Source organism: Coregonus clupeaformis, chromosome 3 (assembly GCF_020615455.1).
Source record: "Coregonus clupeaformis isolate EN_2021a chromosome 3, ASM2061545v1, whole genome shotgun sequence".
Classification (NCBI taxonomy): Eukaryota; Metazoa; Chordata; class Actinopteri; order Salmoniformes; family Salmonidae; genus Coregonus; species Coregonus clupeaformis.
Window position 1 is genome coordinate 7,365,304 of NC_059194.1, and position 19,245 is coordinate 7,384,548.

The following is a 19,245-nucleotide window of genomic DNA, read 5'->3' on the forward strand; positions in this document are numbered from 1 at the left end:
TGGTGGAAAATTGGGTTTTATTAAGACAGTACACATATTTTCCTGTTTTTTTCCCCCGGGGGACAGGAGTGTACTACCGGCTGGGCACGTCAATCCAAGACCATAGTGCAGTTCTAGCGCCCACTATCAGATGCCTAGGCTAGCTCCAGAGGTTGTATTTACAACAACTTACAAATGCAGAACAATTATGAAAAAAATGTTGTAAAAAATATATAACATCAAAAGTAATAAACATACTTGGCCAATAGCAAAATGACTTTGACACGAGGACTAAGGCAAAACGCCGTAAACTCACACATCTGAGTTGTACTGTAGCGATCCTCACTATATGAGCCATGTTACACTGGTTTATGTGGCCAAAGAGCTCTATTTTCATGTCATCTGACCATAGCATCGCCTGGAGTTTGATAAACTGCATTGGCACTTGGATTGGATGGCATTGGCATTGGCACTATGGCATTGGCACTATGGTCAGATGACATGAAAATAGAGCTCTGGCCACACACCAGTGGTGGGTTTGGCGTTGAAAACAGTAACAAATGCAGAAAAGAATCTCATACCTACAGTAAAATATGGTGGTGGATCTTTGATGTTATGGGGCTATTTTGTTTCCACTGGTCCTGGGGCCCTTGTTAAGGTCAATGGCATCATGAACTTTACCAAGTACCAGGTCAGTTTTGATAAAAACCTGGTTGCCTCTGCCAGGAGGCTGACACTTCGCCACAAGTGTATCTTCCAGCAAGACTATAACCCCAAGAACTAATCAAAACCCACAAAGAAATTGTTAATTGACCACAAAATCAACATTTTGCAATGGCAATCTCAGTCTCCGGACTTGAACTCCATTGAGAACCTGCATGCTTTGACGACAACAACATCGAGCCGGGTGTGAGGGCCGTCCCCGACCCAGAGGATTGGGTGATCTCGCTTTCTGAGGCCGACGGTATTCCAGGGCACATTCTCAGAGCATGCGCAGAACAGCTGGCAGGCATATTCACGGTAATTTTCAAACTCTCGTTGTCCCAGTCTGTAATCCCCACATATTTTAAAATGACCACAATCATCCCTGTTCCTAAGAATTATAAGGCTTCGTGCCACAATGATTACTGCCCTGTAGCTCTCACTTCTGTAATCATGAAGTGCTTTGAGAAGCTTGTTATGGGGCACATTCACTCCACCATCCCAGAAACCCTAGATCCACTGCAATTTGCAAACCGCCCCAACAGATCCAATCAAATCAAATCAAATTTTATTGGCCACATGCGCCGAAAAAAACAGGTGCAGACATTACAGTGAAATGCTTACTTACAGCCCTTAACCAACAGTGCATTTATTTTTAATAAAAAAGTAGAATAAAACAACAAAAAAGTGTTGAGAAATAAAAGAGCAGAAGTAAAATAAAATAACAGTAGGGAGGCTATATATACAGGGGGGTACCGGTGCAGAGTCAATGTGCGGGGGCACCGGCTAGTTGAGGTAGTTGAAGTAATATGTACATGTGGGTAGAGTTAAAGTGACTATGCATAAATAATTAACAGAGTAGCAGCAGCGTAAAAAGATGGGGTGGGGGGGCAGTGCAAATAGTCCGGGTAGCCATGATTAACTGTTCAGGAGTCTTATGGGTTGGGGGTAGAAGCTGTTGAGAAGTCTTTTGGACCTAGACTTGGCACTCCGGTACCGCTTGCCATGCGGTAGCAGAGAGAACAGTCTATGACTAGGGTGGCTGGAGTCTTTGACAATTTTGAGAGTCTTCCTCTGACACCGCCTGGTATAGAGGTCCTGGATGGCAGGAAGCTTGGCCCCAGTGATGTACTGGGCCGTACGCACTACCCTCTGTAGTGCCTTGCGGTCGGAGGCCAAGCAGTTGCCATACCAGGCGGTGATGCAACCAGTCAGGATGCTCTCGATGGTGCAGCTGTATAATTTATTGAGGATCTGAGGACCCATGCCAAATCTTTTCAGTCTCCTAGGCTTTGTCGTACCCTCTTCATGACTGTCTTGGTGTGTTTGGACCATGATAGTTCGTTGGTGATGTGGACACCAAGGAACTTGAAGCTCTCAACCTGTTCCACTACAGCCCCGTCGATGAGAATGGGGGCGTGCTCAGTCCTCTGTTTTTTCCTGTAGTCCACAATCATCTCCTTTGTCTTGGTGACGTTGAGGGAGAGGTTGATATCCTGGCACCACACGGCCAGGTCTCTGACCTCCTCCCTATAGGCTGTCTCATCGTTGTCGGTGATCAGGCCTACCACTGTTGTGTCGTCGGGAAACTTAATGATGGTGTTGGAGTTGTGCCTGGCCATGCAGTCATGGGTGAACAGGGAGTACAGGAGGGGACTGAGCACGCACCCCTGAGGGGCCCCCGTGTTGAGGATCAGTGTGGCAGATGTGTTGTTACCTACCCTTACCACCTGGGGGCGGCCCGTCAGGAAGTCCAGGATCCAGTTGCAGAGGGAGGTGTTTAGTCCCAGGATCCTTAGCTTAGTGATGAGCTTTGAGGGCACTATGGTGTTGAATGCTGAGCTGTAGTCAATGAATAGCATTCTCACGTAGGTGTTCCTCTTGTCCAGGTGGGAAAGGGCAGTGTGGAGTGCAATAGAGATTGCATCATCTGTGGATCTGTTGGGGCGGTATGCAAATTTGAGTGGGTCTAGGGTTTCTGGGATAATGGTGTTGATGTGAGCCATGACCAGCCTTTCAAAGCACTTCATGGCTACAGACGTCAGTGCTACGGGTCGGTAGTCATTTAGGCAGGTTATCTTAGAGTCCTTGGTCTGCTTGAAACATGTTGGTATTACAGACTCAGTCAGGGACATGTTGAAAATGTCAGTGAAGACACTTGCCAGTTGGTCAGCACATGCTCGGAGTACACGTCCTGGTAATCCGTCTGGCCCTGCGGCCTTGTGAATGTTGACCTGCTTAAAAGTCTTACTCACATCGGCTACGGAGAGCGTGATCACATAGTCATCCGGAACAGCTGGTGCTCTCATGCATGCTTCAGTGTTGCTTGCCTCGAAGCGAGCATAGAAGTGGTTTAGCTCGTCTGGAAGTCTTGTGTCACTGGGCAGCTCGCGGCTGTGCTTCCCTTTGTAGTCTGTAATAGTTTTCAAGCCTTGCCACATCCGACGAGCGTCAGAGCCGGTGTAGTTCGATTCAATCTTAGTCCTGTATTGACTCTTTGCCTGTTTGGTGGTTCGTCGGAGGGCATAGCGGAATTTCTTATAAGCGTCCGGGTTATAGTCCCGCTCCTTGAAAGCGGCAGCTCTACCCTTTAGCTCAGTGCGGATGTTTCCTGTAATCCATGGCTTCTAGTTGGGGTATGTACGTACGGTCACTGCGGGGACGACATCATCGATGCACTTATTGATGAAGCCAGTGACTGATGTGGTGTACTCCTCAATGCTATCTGAGGAATCCCGGAACATGTTCCAGTCTGTGCTAGCAAAACAGTCCTGTAGCTTAGCATCTGCGTCATCCGGCCACTTTTTTATTAACCGAGTCACTGGTGCTTCCTGCTTTAGTTTTTGCTTATAAGCAGGAATCAGGAGGATAGAGCCATGGCCAGATTTGCCAAATGGAGGGCGAGGGAGGGCCCTGTATGCGTCTCCGTGTCCGGAGCAAAGGCGGTCCAGAGTTTTTTTTCCCTCTGGTTGCACATTTAACATGCTGGTAGAAATTAGGTAGAACAGATTGAAGTCCCCGGCCACTAGGAGCGCTGCCTCTGGATGAGCGTTTTCCTGTTGACTTATGGTTTTATACAGCTCATTCAGTGCAATCTTAATGCCAGCATTGGTTTGTGGTGGTAAATAGACAGCTATGAAAAATATAGATGAAAACTCTCTTGGTAAATAGTGTGGTCCACAGCCCATCATAAGATACTCTACTTCAGGCGAGCAAAACCTCAAGACTTCCTTAGTATTTGATTTTGTGCACCAGCTGTTGTTTACAAATATACACAGACCGCCACCCCTTTTCTTACCGGAGTCAGCTGTCCTATCCTGCCGATGTAGCGTATAGCCCGCTAGCTGTATGTTGTCCATGTTGTCATTCAGCCACAACTCGGTGAAACATAAGATATTACAGTTTTTAATGTCCCGTTGGTAGGATAACCGTAATCTTCGGTCATCCAATTTATTCTCAAATGATTGAAGATTGGCTAATAGGATTGATGGGAGCGGCAGTTTACTCGCTCGCCATCGGATCCTTACAAGGCACCCCGACCTACATCCACGATATCTCCGTCTCTTCCTCATGCGAATGACAGGGATTTGGGCCTTGTCGGGTGTCTGTAGGATATCCTTTGCGGCCGCCTCGTTGAAGAAAAAATCTTCGTCCAATACGAGGTGAGTAATCGCTCTCCTGATATCCAGAAGCTCTTTTTGGTTATAAGAGACAATGGCAGAAACATTATGTACAAAATAAATTACAAATAACGCGGAAAAACACACATAATAGTACAATTGGTTAGAGGGCTGTGAAACGGCAGCCATCTTCTCCGGCGCCATTAGATCCATTAGATCCATAGATGACGCAATCTCAATTGTTCTCCACACTGTCCTCACCCACCTAGATAAGCGGAATACCTATGTGAGAATGCTGTTCATTGACTACAGCTCAGCGTTCAACACCATTATCCCCTCCAAGCTTGTCACCAAGCTTAGGACTATGGGTCTGAACACCTCCCTCTGCAACTGGATCCTGGACTTTCTGACGGGCTGACCCCAGGTGGTGAGGGTAGGTAACATCACCGCCTGCACGCTGACCCTTAACGCAGGGGCCCCACAGGGGTGTGTGCTTAGTCCCCTCCTGTACTCCCTGTTCACCCACGACTGTGGCCACGCACGACTCCAACACCATTATCAAGTTCGCTGAAGACACGATGGTGGTAGGCCTGATCACCGGCGACGATGAGTCAGCCTACAGGGTGGAGGTCAGTGACCTGGCAGTGTGGTGCCGGAGCAACAACCTCTCCCTCAACATCAGCAAGACCAAGGAGCTGATCGTAGACTACAGGAAACGGGGGAGCGAGCACGCCCCCATCCACACCGACGGGGCGGCAGTGGAGCAGGTAGACAGCTTCTAGTTCCTCAGTGTCCAAATCACTAAAGACTTAAAATGGTCCCAACACACTCGCACAGTCGTGAAGTAGGCGCGACAGTGCCTCTTCCCCCCAGGAGGTTGAAAAATGTTGGTATGGGCCCACAAATCCTGAAAAGGTTCTACAGCTGTACCATTGAGAGCATATTGACTGGCTGCATCACTGTTTGGTATAGCAATAGCACCGCCCTCGATCGCATGGCGCTACAGAGGGTTGTACGGACAGCCCAGTACATTACTGGGTCCGAGCTCCCTGCCATCCAGGACCTCTATATCACAGGACCTCTATATCAGGCGGTGTGAAAAGAAGGCCCGGAAAATCGTCAAAGAAACCAACCACCCAAGCCATAGACTATTTTCTCTGCTGCCGCACGGCAAGAGGTACCGGTGTATCAAGTCTGACACCAACAGGCTCTTGAACAGCTTCTATCCCCAAGCAATATGACTGATAAATAGCTAATGTTGTGTCGAGTAAACGTTGCTAATTATGCTGTGAAACCAAGGAGTCCGCTTATACTGTACTTTGATTATACGTTTTATTTATATCACAAGATTTCAGCATAAGTTTACAGACATCTGCAGCATCTGGAGAACAGTGTCCCAAAATAATATGTCTGTTCTGATCTTCTTTGTCTCAAACCAAGTATTTATAATCTTTACCAGGATATGAGTGGTTTCCCATACTGACCAATCACCTGTCTCCACACAACAGACTTCCTCTGTTCTATGGGGTGTCCCTCTAAAACTGCTCCTCCTAAAACTGAATAAACATCCTCTCAGGTTCCACTTTGAAAACATTAGCAAAGTCATAATCCCTCATACACTACATATTCCCCCCTTCGAGACTAATTAAGTCTTGAAAACAAACAGAATAGGATTATTACAATTTATCTTATTGAGTATCTTTAACAATAAACCAAAAACACATTTTTCTATGGAGTGTAAATACATTTCTATGAAATATGAACAAATCTCTATGGAGTGTGAGAGCGAAAAACCTGTCTGGCAGCCTTCTTTCCAAATATCCATCCATCAATCAAGACAGTAAAATTCTCTCACGGCCCCTCTGCCCCAGGCAACCACCTAAGTACTCCAGATCAATTCATAAATCTTTATCAATGCATTTGAAACTATGATGCAACTAAATACACATGAAAGCCTCAGCAAACAAAATACTATCAAAAATGTCCACACTCAGGCTGGTCGACCCATCGGACCCTACTGTGGATTCCAGGGGCGGTGTGTTCATTAGGGCGATATGGGCGACGCACTGCCAAACGGGAAAATAAAGGGATTTTTTTTCTAATCAATTATATCACGGCAACAGTAGTTATCAGTGTTCTAATCTAGACGTCTGATCTGCCACTAAATGTCCAATCAGGCTAAAGTCGTGCTTCAAATGTCCCCGCCCGTTTTGGGGCGATTTCAGTCAGGTTGAAAATCGCCCAGAAGTCTCTCATAGCCTCTAATGTAAAATCAATTTTTTTCAAATATCAGAGCTTTCAATACAATCTCTATGGGTTTCTGAGGGCTTGCACTTACGCGCTTTCGTCATACGTAACATAACCATGAACGTAACTAAAAAAAGAGCGGGTAGCCTCATCAATCAATTCACTACTACTGTCAAAATGGCAGTGCAACTCGATTGTCTCTTTGAAAGAAGTTCCCTTTTTGTCGGCGAACAAATCAAGATAAATTGGCAACGAAACAATTAGGACCTCCCAGACCAAATTTAATAATTCAACAGGTTTCTACTAAAGGGGGAAAGTCCTACACCCGAGGATTTTCCAAAAATTGGTATGAACGAAAAATCTGGCTAGCAGGCTGCGATGTAGCTAATGCAGTTTTCTGCTACCAGCCCACCGTGAGAGAGGCATCTGGCTACGTGAGGATGCTACATGATGAAGATTTTATTTTTTTCCTGCGGCTTTTTCACAAAATCATGCCCCACGTCGACATTCTGTACCAGAAGCTACAGAAGAAGGACATCGATGCTGTCTTTATCAAACGTGCCCTCGACAGCTTCACAAGCAGTGTGCAGGCCATAAGGTAAGATTAAACAATATCATTCAATCTTTCATTTTCACAAGTCATTGAACGCTTTGCTGTATTGAAACAGAGAAGAGAACAGTTTCAGTACAAGTAATGTAGCCTCTCTCTCTCTTTGTCCCTCCCTGTCTGTCTCTTTAACACACACACGCCCAAATCAGTTCACAGTTGATGTTGTTTAAAATAGTTATTTTTCATTTAAAAAAAAGTTTTTAAAAAAATAATCTGTTCATGTTCATTTTTACAAATCTATACAATTGGCCAGAATATGGTTGTTCATATTTACAAATCTATACAATTGGCCAGAATATGGTTGTTCATTTTACAAAGCCATACAGATAGCTGTGTTTACCATTTCTAGAAATTACTTTCAAATTCTGTTTTCAGGCAAAATGTCTATCACTGTTCATTTTCACAAATCTATACAAGAGGGCAGAATATGGAAGTCTATAAAAATGTCTTATTACCAATAACTTGCATCAATGTTTTCAGTAGCCTCTATCAAAAGCTCCTGCTTACTTGTTGTGAATTATGCTCAGGTGCACATATTTCCAATTCAACCATGAGGCAAAAAATGTGGTAAAAGCTCTTGTTGATCCTGCAATCTGAACAAATACCAAGATGCTGTATTTTCAGCTGATATTTCATTTGTTTATGGAAATGCATATTGTTTATGCAGTGTTGAGGAATGTGAAAGAACACCCTTGATTATTTTTACTGTGATAACTTATTTTGATTTTGTAAGCCAACACTTTTGAGATCAGTCAATAAATGCTTCTGGTATTGACTTATATGCTGCCCCTGTCTTCATGTTGTTGCTGGACATATCTTTTTAAAAATGTGTGTAGGTCACCTAAATCATCAGAAAAATTGCCCCCCCTGAGAATTTTTTCAGGAGCCGCCACTGGTGGATTCTCTCTATCCCTGCCTAGACCCAATATCCCTAAGCATCCACGAAATAAACAAAAACATCTGAGATCCCCACATGTATCCAATAACAGCAAATATCATTCTACAAAAATTAATACAGAAAGAATATGACACAAATTATGTATTACACATGCAAATATGTCTATATTTCATTGCAGACACTGGAATGTAGTCCACTACACTTCATCTCCTCAGCAGTGTCGACTTCCAATGCATCGTCGATGATGGAATCAGAACATTTCCACACCTTCCTTGTTCCATTTCCTCTAGTCCCTTCATATTGTCCTTGTTTGAGCATTTGAATCTCTACATATTCCCCCATATGCTTCTGGAAGAAAATAAAAGACCAAACAGTATCTTTTGCAAAACAACACATTCAAATTAAAACATCAATATCAACTAAGAATATAAAAATGATATATAAAATGATATATAAATGAATCACATTCTATTTCCCCCCTTTGATTCATCACAAAATACTAAAATCACACTAATATTGAAAAACATTTGAAAAATGATCAGATAATCAAAATTGATATTTATCCATCAATACTCCATCCAGTCCCACTTGTCCATCTTCATCCAGATCAGGAACAGTCAACAACGGCATCTGAGTGTTGTCTCCAGGCATCACAACTCCAACCCATCTCAATATCATAGCCTTCGCAAAGGTCAGTAACAAAGTACAAAAGCAAAACATCACACACAGTGCTATCAGAGCTGCTACTAAAATCTGAACCATCACTGCTCCCACTGGGATGAACTGATCTTGCAACCAAGTCTTCGCTGACCATCCAGCTCCTTCAGATCTACCAAACGCATCCCTTATATTCTTCAATGCATCTATAACACTAGTGATATTATCGGAACTATCTGGGATCAAAGTATAACGATCATCCCCCGTCAAATTCATAGGCAAACATAAGCCACCCTGTTTTGCTAAAATATAGTCAAGAGCCATGTCATGTTTCAACAGCGTCAGTCTGTGACTTCTTTGAGTATTCGACAGAAGGTTAAACCCTCTTATCGTTTCATTTGCAAAACCCTGCAAAGTATAGGTAATATTATCAATATGATCTGCCAAAAATGTTACACCATACCATGGAAAAAGTCCCAGTCCCCACTTCTCTCCTAGACTTATCCTCCAATGGTAGGCTTCCAGACTATGAAATTCCTCTCTTTCAGAATCAGATTTATCTCTTTCAAAGTTACTATTAAAATAGTTGCTTTAACACTCTTAACTATTTCCAGTGGGAAATGTACAGATATCCTCTGTGTAGTATTTACTGTTGGAGAGGCTACTGTAATATACTTCTCCTGAACTCCTTTGGTGACTGTGGAAGCTTCAACAGACTTCAAATCTTCCATCATAAGCGTCACCTTACGAGTTACATAGCCTTTTAACCAATAATTCTTAGCCGGAACAAACTTTAATGCTTGCACTAAATAAGTACACATATATTCTCCCTGATCTTTCCATGTAACATTACGCAAAATAAGTGAGCAATCACTCATAACCCTCTTCCACTTCATACAAAATATACTTCCTTTGACTAGGTGAAACAGCTTCTACTTCTGGTCCTGATAACAACACTTCTTCTCCATAATTATCTCTCCATGTGGGAGGAACGTCACCACCCCCACTCCATCTCTCACATCTACAAGGAAGATGAGCTGTATCACCCATCCTAACCCTAATAACAGTATTTTCCTCTAAAATTGGTGCTGGAGCGATTGGCTCCCTTGTAATCAAATGTGATATATTTATAGCTTTAATAACTGTCAATGTTGAAAGAGTTAAATTGCTTCTCACTGTTGTTATAATAGGCTGAAGTGTTGATGTCATTGTTGTTAATTCATCCATTCTCCCTAAGGCTTTGAACTCTTGACTTGTATTTCCATCTATCACCACTAGTGTCACTACATTGACTCTCAATCCTAACTCTAATCCAGGGGTGTCAAACTCATTTTAGGTCAGGGGCCACATGGAGGAAAATCTATTCCCAAGTGGGCCGGACCGGAAAAATCATGGTATATATAACTTAAAAACAACAACTTCAGATTGTTTTATTTGTTTTAATACGATCAACATACAACATAAAGCTGGAGCCTGAGGACAGTGTGTCCAAAATAGTACAAGCACAACATCACTATTAATCATAAAACACGTCAAGTTTATTTGAAAATTCTAAAGAAAAAGAACACATAATGCCTCAGTGATTAACAGAACTGTTTCACAGATCACAGAACTATAGCAGGGTGTCATTTCTCAGGCAGAAATGTAGATAAAAATAATGAAATCCTGTTCCCCAAACAAGTGCAAGAACCACAGAGTCAAGAATAGGTTAAATATACAAATAAAATAAAAACAATTAAAAACAATAGCACATCAACATAAAAACATATAAACATAAATCTGAAAGCGTTGCTCAAACTCCCGTAACAGTCCCGTTATTGTATCTTTGAACTGCTTCATGTCTGCCACATGTTGGGTCGCGCACACATTTTTCAGACAGGGGAAGTGAGCTGCATCACCACCGGCAAGTTGCGTCTCCCACAATGACAGCTTCAACTTGAAAGAACGTATGCTGTCATAATACTGCTTGACAACTTTGTTGCGCCCTTGCAGCTGTTTGTTCAAGTTATTCAGGTGCTCTGTAACATCCACCATAAATGCAAGGTCCTGCATCCATTCTGCAGAATGAAATTCTAACACTGGTTTGCCCTTTTCTTCCATGAACTGTTCAATTTCTTCTCGTAAATCAAAGAAACGCCTCAGCACAGCACCTCGGCTTAACCATCTTACCTCAGTGTGGTATGGCAGGCCATAGATGTGGTCTTTCTCTCTGAGAAGGCTGTCAAACTGACGGTGATTCAGGCTTCTGGATCGGATGAAATTAACAGTTTGGATGACCACCTTCATGACGTTATCCATCTTTAATGACTTGCAACACAAAGCCTCCTGGTGCAAAATACAGTGAAAAGTCAAAAAATCACGTCCTCCATTTGCAGATTGCACTTTCTCTCTGAACTTTGTCACAACGCCTGCTTTTTTCCAGATCATTGAGGGCACACCATCTGTAGCCAGGCTGACAGCGCGAGACCAGTCCACTCCGACCCTGTCCAGCGCGCCGACGAGTATGGTAAAAATATCAGCTGCTGTCGTTGTATCTGTCATTGGCACCAACTCCACAAACTCCTCGGTGACGGTCAATGTGTCATCAACTCCGCGGATGAAAATGGCCAGTTGTGCAACATCTGTAATGTCCGTGCTTTCATCAATTGCAACCGAAAACGCAATACATGACTTTACTTTTTGCTTCAACTGGCTGTTCAAATCCACTGAAAGATCGGAAATCCTGTCTGCAACTGTGTTTCTTGTCAGGCTGATATTTGCAAAAGCCTGCCGCTTTTCAGGGCACACAATCTCCGCTGCCTTCATCATGCATGTTTTTACAAATTCACCCTCACTAAATGTTTTTGAAGCCACTGCAATTTCATAAGCAATGAGGTAGCTAGCTTTCACTGCAGCGTCACTGATGTCTCGGCTGTGAGTAAACACAGACTGCTGTTTCTTCAGACCCGCCAACAGTTCATTCACCTTCTCTCATCTCCGCTGTCCTTGAAAGTTGTCATATTTGTCGGCATGAAGACTCACATAGTGGCGGCTGAAGGTTATATTCTTTCAGCACTGCAACATGCTCTGAACACACCAAACATACAGCTTTCCCATTCAATTCCGTGAATAAATAGGATGACAATTTTTCTTGGAACACTCTGCACTCTTCGTCCACTTTTCTCTTTTTTGACAGAGACATATTGGGGCAATGAGGGTGCCAAAGCACATAATGTTAAAAGTAGAAGCCGTAATAAATATCGCGGGCAAAACAAAGTAGCTCGTTGGCTGCACGTGCTTGACCTACTTGCTCTGCCCCGGTATAAACAGTTTGCTTGCTTAACACATTTGCTATTGCGCCATCCAGTGGACACAATTGGAACAGCAGTTTATTTTATTGAAAAATTGCAGCGCATTTTTATACTTTACAATTTTTTAAATGTTTAAAAAAAATTTTTAATCATCTCGCGGGCCGGATTAAACCCGTTTGTGGGCCTGATCCGGTCCGTGGGCCGGACGTTTGACACCCCTGCTCTAATCCCTCACTTTCAAACTGTTGATTATAAAAAATACACTTATAATCACCTTGATCTTCCTGCTGGGAATTGTAAATATAGATACCGCAATCACCCTCAATCTTCATTCTTCTCTCATCATTCAGCAACGCATACTTTCTCAATGCAACTGCTCCTAACAGATCTAAACTCCTGCCATATCTATCTTCCCACTGAACTCCACATTTCCCTTCACCACTGTTCTCTCTCTCTTCCTACTAACATTGAAGCTTAGCTGACTGTCCTAGAGTTCCTTCAACCCTAGTTTTCGTAACGTTTTGGTCTGACTTTTCTCCTAACTTTTAAAACCTTTTCACTGATTTATCCACAAAATCCTTTCCCACTAAATTTTAGAATATGTGATCGGGAAGTCCCCACCTGCTTATGACTTCTTTACACACAGACTTGGCAAACGATCGAGCATCTTTTAGCCTAATTTGACATCTTATGCACCTCTTGGTGTATGAATATAACCAAGAATAATAGTCACCCCTTTTAAACATTATGTTTCAGACAGATTGTCCTATAGGAAGGAGGACAATCTTTTCAAGCAAATATGATTCCCAAAAACCCTACTCTTTCATAATCTTATAATCATAATCATCTTATTGTACAGTTCAACTTACACAATGCATCTCTTCCCAACAATGCAATAGGTATATGTTCTGATACCAGTATGGGTATTGTAATTTTCTCTTTGATTTTTATAGCAGAGCTCAATTGGTTCCTTAAGAATAATCAGCTGTTTTACTCCCTCGAATCCCTATCCTAATTAGTTAATTTTACATAGTGAGATGTGTAACCTTTTCAGGCTGAACACAGATAAAAGCTGTTCCGCTATTCACCATCACTTCTCATAGTCCTTTGTTTTCACTTCAATTGTTGGATATTTTTCCCTAATTGGTGCTACCAGCTGACACCCCCCTTTCGGATCTTCTAGGCACCCCTAGAATCCTTGCTCCTTATCCCTATAAGGGTTCACCGGTCCTCCAGATGATCTTGACTGACCCCTGTATCTCCCTCTGAAATTCCCTCTGATGTTTCCTCCTGGCGCATTGCACTCACGTGCAAAGTGACCAACCTGTCCACAATTATAACACGCTTCTGAAGGTTGCTGGAAGTATGGCTTAAACCTTCCTCCTCTTCCTCTTTCTAAGCCTTCTCGTCCTCTTCCTCTCCAATTCTGTGTCTGTCCAGAAACTGGCTGTGGATATGGAACAACTGGAACCGCTATTGGTGGCTGATACAATTGCGGTTGGAACTGGTCCTGTTAAAGCTGTGGCAGTGATTGTTGATTTGGTGCACCCTGATTCTGCATAACCAAAGCTTGTTTCTTCTCCTTCTTATTCTCCACCAGTTGTATTTGATTGAGTTTTCTGAGAGTTTCTTGGTCCTGTTCTTTCTGGTTGTGTTCCTTTTTCCTGTACAGATCCACTTGATGGGCTATATGATCTGTATAGACGCCTTTTGTCATGCTTCCAAGTCCAACCGCCTCTGCCAGTTTGCTCCTTACTGGTGAGGGCAGTCCCATCTGCAGTTTAGCTCTCAAAATCGACTGCTCAATTTGACTCACATCTGGATCATTTCCAGTAATATTTCTCCACACTTGATGGACTCTTGACACATAGGCTCTCGGATTTTCTTGTTGTCCTAGTGGGTCAATCAGAATGTTATCAGGATGCACATTTGTTGGAAACGTATCTTTCAGTGCTCTCCACAGACGATTCCTACTTGCAGCCAACAATTCAGGGTCGTTCACTGCAGTCCCCACATATCTATTGAGTCCTGCTCTCTGAAAAATGTCTTCCATACCTGGAATCCCAAGGAGATTAGCCAAAAGTCGCTTAATGTCTCCTATAGCAGACTGTGTTCCCACCGTAATTTCTTCCAATTTTGAAATCCAAGGATAGGCTCCATCTTGAAGAGTAGGCAGCTTCTCAAGTATATCTGACATATCGGTATTTTGCAAAGGCTTATATTCTAGGTTTTGACCTCGAATGATCACTGGCATCATCTTCTTACTGGTGCTCCCTTGTCTTGGCCTTAATGTATACCTCTTCTCCAATTCTTGGGATCCTTTTTTCAGCAGTTTTTTCTTCTGTATCTTCAGCTTCTTGAGTTGTTCTTCCAGTCCTTTTACTTCTTCTAAATCATTCGCTTTATCCAGGCATGATACGCATCGGTCTATATCTCGTTCTATTTCTTCTGTGCTAGTCATTGTAGGATAAAATCCTCTTGAATATGAAGCACCTTTAATCTCCAAATCTTTATCGCTGTCTCCATCTTTACTTTCATCAGAACTCGAATCTCTTGTATTCTTCTTCTTCAAACATCCATCACCCCTTCTTTCTGCTCTGGCCAACCTCCGTCTGATCACAGGGTCATATCCACCCATGATCTCTTCTGAATCACTCTGATCATCATCATCATCATCATCATCATCATCATCATCATCTTCATCAAGTTCCATCCTCCTGAACCTCATTCTACCCTTAGTTTCCAGACATCTCGGTTTTTTCTTACTTCTGGAGTTTGGATTCATTTTTATGGTCGTTTCTGCTTGTCCTCTCTCTATTATTCGTTCATCTTCATCTCTGATGCAATAATCACCCTCCTGAATGATCACTGGAAGCTGAGGATAGACGTCCTTAAACTCTACTTCTTTCTCATAAGGTGGGGGTCTTATTGCTGAATCCGTATGTGAGAAAGGTGTACTGAATTCTGTCATTAGTTTTTCTGTCACCTTCACTGCATTTACAATTTTCTCTATACCTTTGTTTCTTTTATCTCTGGTATCTTTTATCAGTTTTTGTCCTTCATTTTCAAACAACTTAAGAACACCCAGCTCTCTTTGTCTCTTTTCTTTACGTTGTTCCCTTTTTTTTCCTTTCTTTTGACCTGCTTTATGAATTGACAGAAGCACTTTCATTATGTTGATGACGTCAGGGTTAAGAGTCCCTTCCACTGGCCATGGTTGTTCAATGTCAGGCCAACGTTTATTCCATTTTCCAGATAACCTTTAGTTAATGGTATTGCAAGGTTTACTATTTTCAACTATATCAACAGCCGTAATTACTTTCATAGTTCTGATGTCCTTTTTCCCCCTTGTAACAACTATTTTATATTCCTCTAGTCACATTCGCGCTAAGAATATTTAATTATTTATATTTTTTAATCCGTCGACATCTCTAGTTTATCAATTCGATAGGTCTCAAGAAAACAGTTTACTCTTCAAACAACAGCCGATGTAACAACCAGAATACACTATTAGCCTCTAAATCTCTATCTATTTGTTCGTCTGTATCTCCCCGCAGAGGAGTGTAGGCAGAGGAGTGGCATATTTACCCCTACGTAACTCTAGAGACATAAAATCACGCGCATGCGTAGTTCAAACATCAATACGATTTCACAGTGGAAGGACCTCTCTCCCAGCTCTCTCCACGCCAGACAACAGAAAGTTAACAGTCCCGCTATACCTCCTCTCTTTTACCCCTCATAGACAAACAATAACACTTAACAGAGCTCACAAACCATAGGACACACATCTCACACTATCCTAAACACAGTTCTGGAGGCTTGATCCATTCCTATGGACCCCCAAGGTAAAAATGTAGCATGTAGCATTTAGCATGTAGCATGTAGCATTTTTCCCTCCGCTGCGTCATAAAATTCCTTTGTTCCTAAATTTTAGCTACCACGAGTTCCCGCGGAAATTCAATGAGCGGTTACATCAGACATATAATTAGTCAACCATAAGATGAGCGGTAACATACAATCGAATATATACCACAGCCTCAAGCCCCATGGACTTACCTAACTTCACCTAACGTGTTATAAGGATTTTTGGCCCATCCTAGAGATCGCCTCATTAAGAGGGCTACCGTAGATCCGCAGCGGTTCTAAGTTGTACACATATTCATTGGCCTTATTCCTCTCAATCTATTCTACTTGAACTTTATTCAAGCAAAATATCCCTATAGACACTTAGGCATGTCATGCCTAAGTTTGCTAATCTTGCCAATGAAAAAATCATTAAAGTAGTTAGCAATATCAGTCGGTTTTGTGATGAATGAGCCATCTGATTCAATGAATGATGGAGCTGAGTTAGCCTTTTTTCCCAAAATTTCATTTAAGGTGCTCCAAAGCTTTTTACTATCATTCTTTATGTCATTTATATTTTTTTCATAGTGTAGTTTCTTCTTCTTTTTATTCAGTTTAGTCACATGATTTCTCAGTTTGCAGTACATTAAAATGCAAATCAATTTATAACATTTTTGACATGCGTTTTTCTGGATTATTTTGTTGTTATTCTGTCTCTCACTGTTCAAATAAACCTACCATTAAAATTATAGACTGATCATGTCTTTGTCAGTGGGCAAACATACAAAATCAGCAGGGGATCAAATACTTTTTTCCCTCACTGTAGCTCAGTATTTGTATTTTTATTTTATACTTTTTTGCTCTTCTTCATTAAGGGTGCCAATAATTAAAAGCAGGGTTAGCTAGATAGTTAAGAAAGTCAGTTGGAATCTCTCATTACTGATAATTATAAGGGATCGGGGGTTGGCTGGGTCTAGACAGAGTCTGACACTCCCCCGATCTACAGAGAGGGGGAGTCATCAGACTCGATCTGTTTCACCTGAGTTCTGAGCACACCTGTCAGTAATTAGAGTTAGGATATAAGGTGTGCTCAGAAGTTCAGTCGGTGCGAGGTATTGTTCCATTTTGACTTGCTAAGCGTTTTGTTCAGAGAGAGAGAGAGTTTGTTATTTTGATTACCAGTGTATCAGACCTGTGCTTCGTTGTTTGACTCCCCGAATTGCTTAATCCTCTGCTTGTTTCTCCCAGTGATTACCGTACTCTGATCCTGTGCCCGTGCCCTCGACTACGACTACGCCCGCTCCCTTTGTACCTCTGCCTGTCTCTGCCTTGCCCGGTTTTGACCACAGCTCGCCCGACCACGATTAAGCAATTCCCTTGTCTGTACTTTAATAAAACATCGCAATTCTGCGATTGGATCTTACCACTCTGTCCGAGTATTCATTACAGAATACCTCGCCTCAACCATGGATCCAGCGGAATTACAGAGGCGATGGGAGATACAGGAGAAACGGATGGATGAACTCCTGCAGCTACTCAACGAGCACGGTCAGTCCTCGTCATGCACCTCCGAGCACGGTCAGTCCTCGTCATGCACCTCCGATTTCTCTACCGACAAAGTACGAGGGGGAACCTGGCAAATGTCAGGGGTTTCTACTCCAGACGTCCCTGTATACGTCCTATAATCGTACTATGTTTCCCGATGACCGTAGCAGGGTGGATTTCATGATTTCTCTGCTAACGGGAAGAGCACTGGATTGGGCTACTGCGCTGTGGGCAGCTGAGGTCCCCGAGTTGAATGCGGAAGTTCAGTTTAAGAAACTGTTCCGAGAGGTGTTCGACCACCCAGTATCTGGGCGTAGTGTGGGAGACCAACTATGCGAACTTCAGCAGGACCGTCGCACAGTAGCCGACTACGCATTAGAGTTCCGTACAATAGCAGCCGGTAGCGGATGGAGCGAGACTGCTTTGCTCACCGTTTTCCGAAGAGGGCTGCGCAAAGAAGTGCAGACTGAGTTGGCTTGTCGGGGAGATATCACTGCGCTGCATGAGTTTATCAACATAGCCATCTCTATTGATAATTTGTTAGTGCAACACAAGGTATCCGCAGTCCGGGAGCCCTCAGTCACTGGTCCTAAGCAATCGACAGAGCGGAGGAGAGAATCTGAGGAGGAACCCATGCAACTGGGACGGTCACCCTTACAAAGCTCGGTGAGACAACAACGTCGGCAAGACGGACTATGCCTGTACTGTGGTCAGTCGGGTCATTTCATTCGTCAATGTCCGGTACGACCAAACCGTACCCCAGAATATCGCCTCGGAACTGCCAAACCGGTGAGTGAGACTCAAGTTTTCAACATTACATCTAAACAAATGTATGTGCCAGTTACCTTATCTGTCGGAGAGAGAGTGCGCAGGTTGGAAGGTCTTATTGATTCCGGGGCGGCTGCCAGTTTTATGGATGAGGTCTCGCTGAGGAATTGGGAGTACAACTTATCCCAATTCAACCACCCCTGCGAGTCAACGCGCTAGACGGTGAGCCCATGGGCACTGGGTTCATTACGCACCGTACAGAGGTAATAAGGTTACAAGTGGGTTCCATGCACCATGATAACATCATTATGTTCGTCATCTCCGCTCCACGGGAGCCGCTAGTTCTCGGCCACCCCTGGCTCGTCACCCATGATCCGGTCATCTCCTGGAAATCTGGTACTATCACTGCTTGGAGTGAGGTATGTAGGGCGGAGTGCCTTAATTTACCTTGCAAAACGTCTACTGTGGAGGATGCGCAGGGTGCGGTGTCTACTGTTGTTCCAACAGAATACCAGGATTACGCGCAGGTGTTCTCCAAGGAGAGGGCTACCGTGTTACCACCTCATCGGGCCTGGGACTGCGCAATTGATCTGCTATCCGGGGCTACACCTCCTCGCGGAAGAATCTATCCTTTGTCACAGCCGGAACGAGAATCTATGAGCAAGTATATTGATGAGGCGCTACAGCAAGGGGCCATTCGCCCATCTACGTCTCCCGCCGCATCCAGTTTTTTCTTCGTTAAGAAAAAGGATGGCGGACTGCGTCCTTGTATAGACTATCGAGGTTTGAACGATATTACCATTAAAAATCGTTACCCTCTTCCTTTGATTCCGGCAGCCCTCGAGCAGGTGGGGCAGGCCTCAATCTACAGTAAACTGGACCTCAGGAGTGCGTACAATCTGGTGCGCATTAGAGAAGGGGATGAATGGAAGACCGCCTTCATCACACATCGAGGGCATTATGAATATTGTGTCATGCCCTATGGACTTACCAACGCGCCCTCAGTGTTTCAGGCGTTCATGAATGACATTTTCAGGGACTTGATTGATCGCTTTGTTATAGTGTAGATTGATGACATTCTAATCT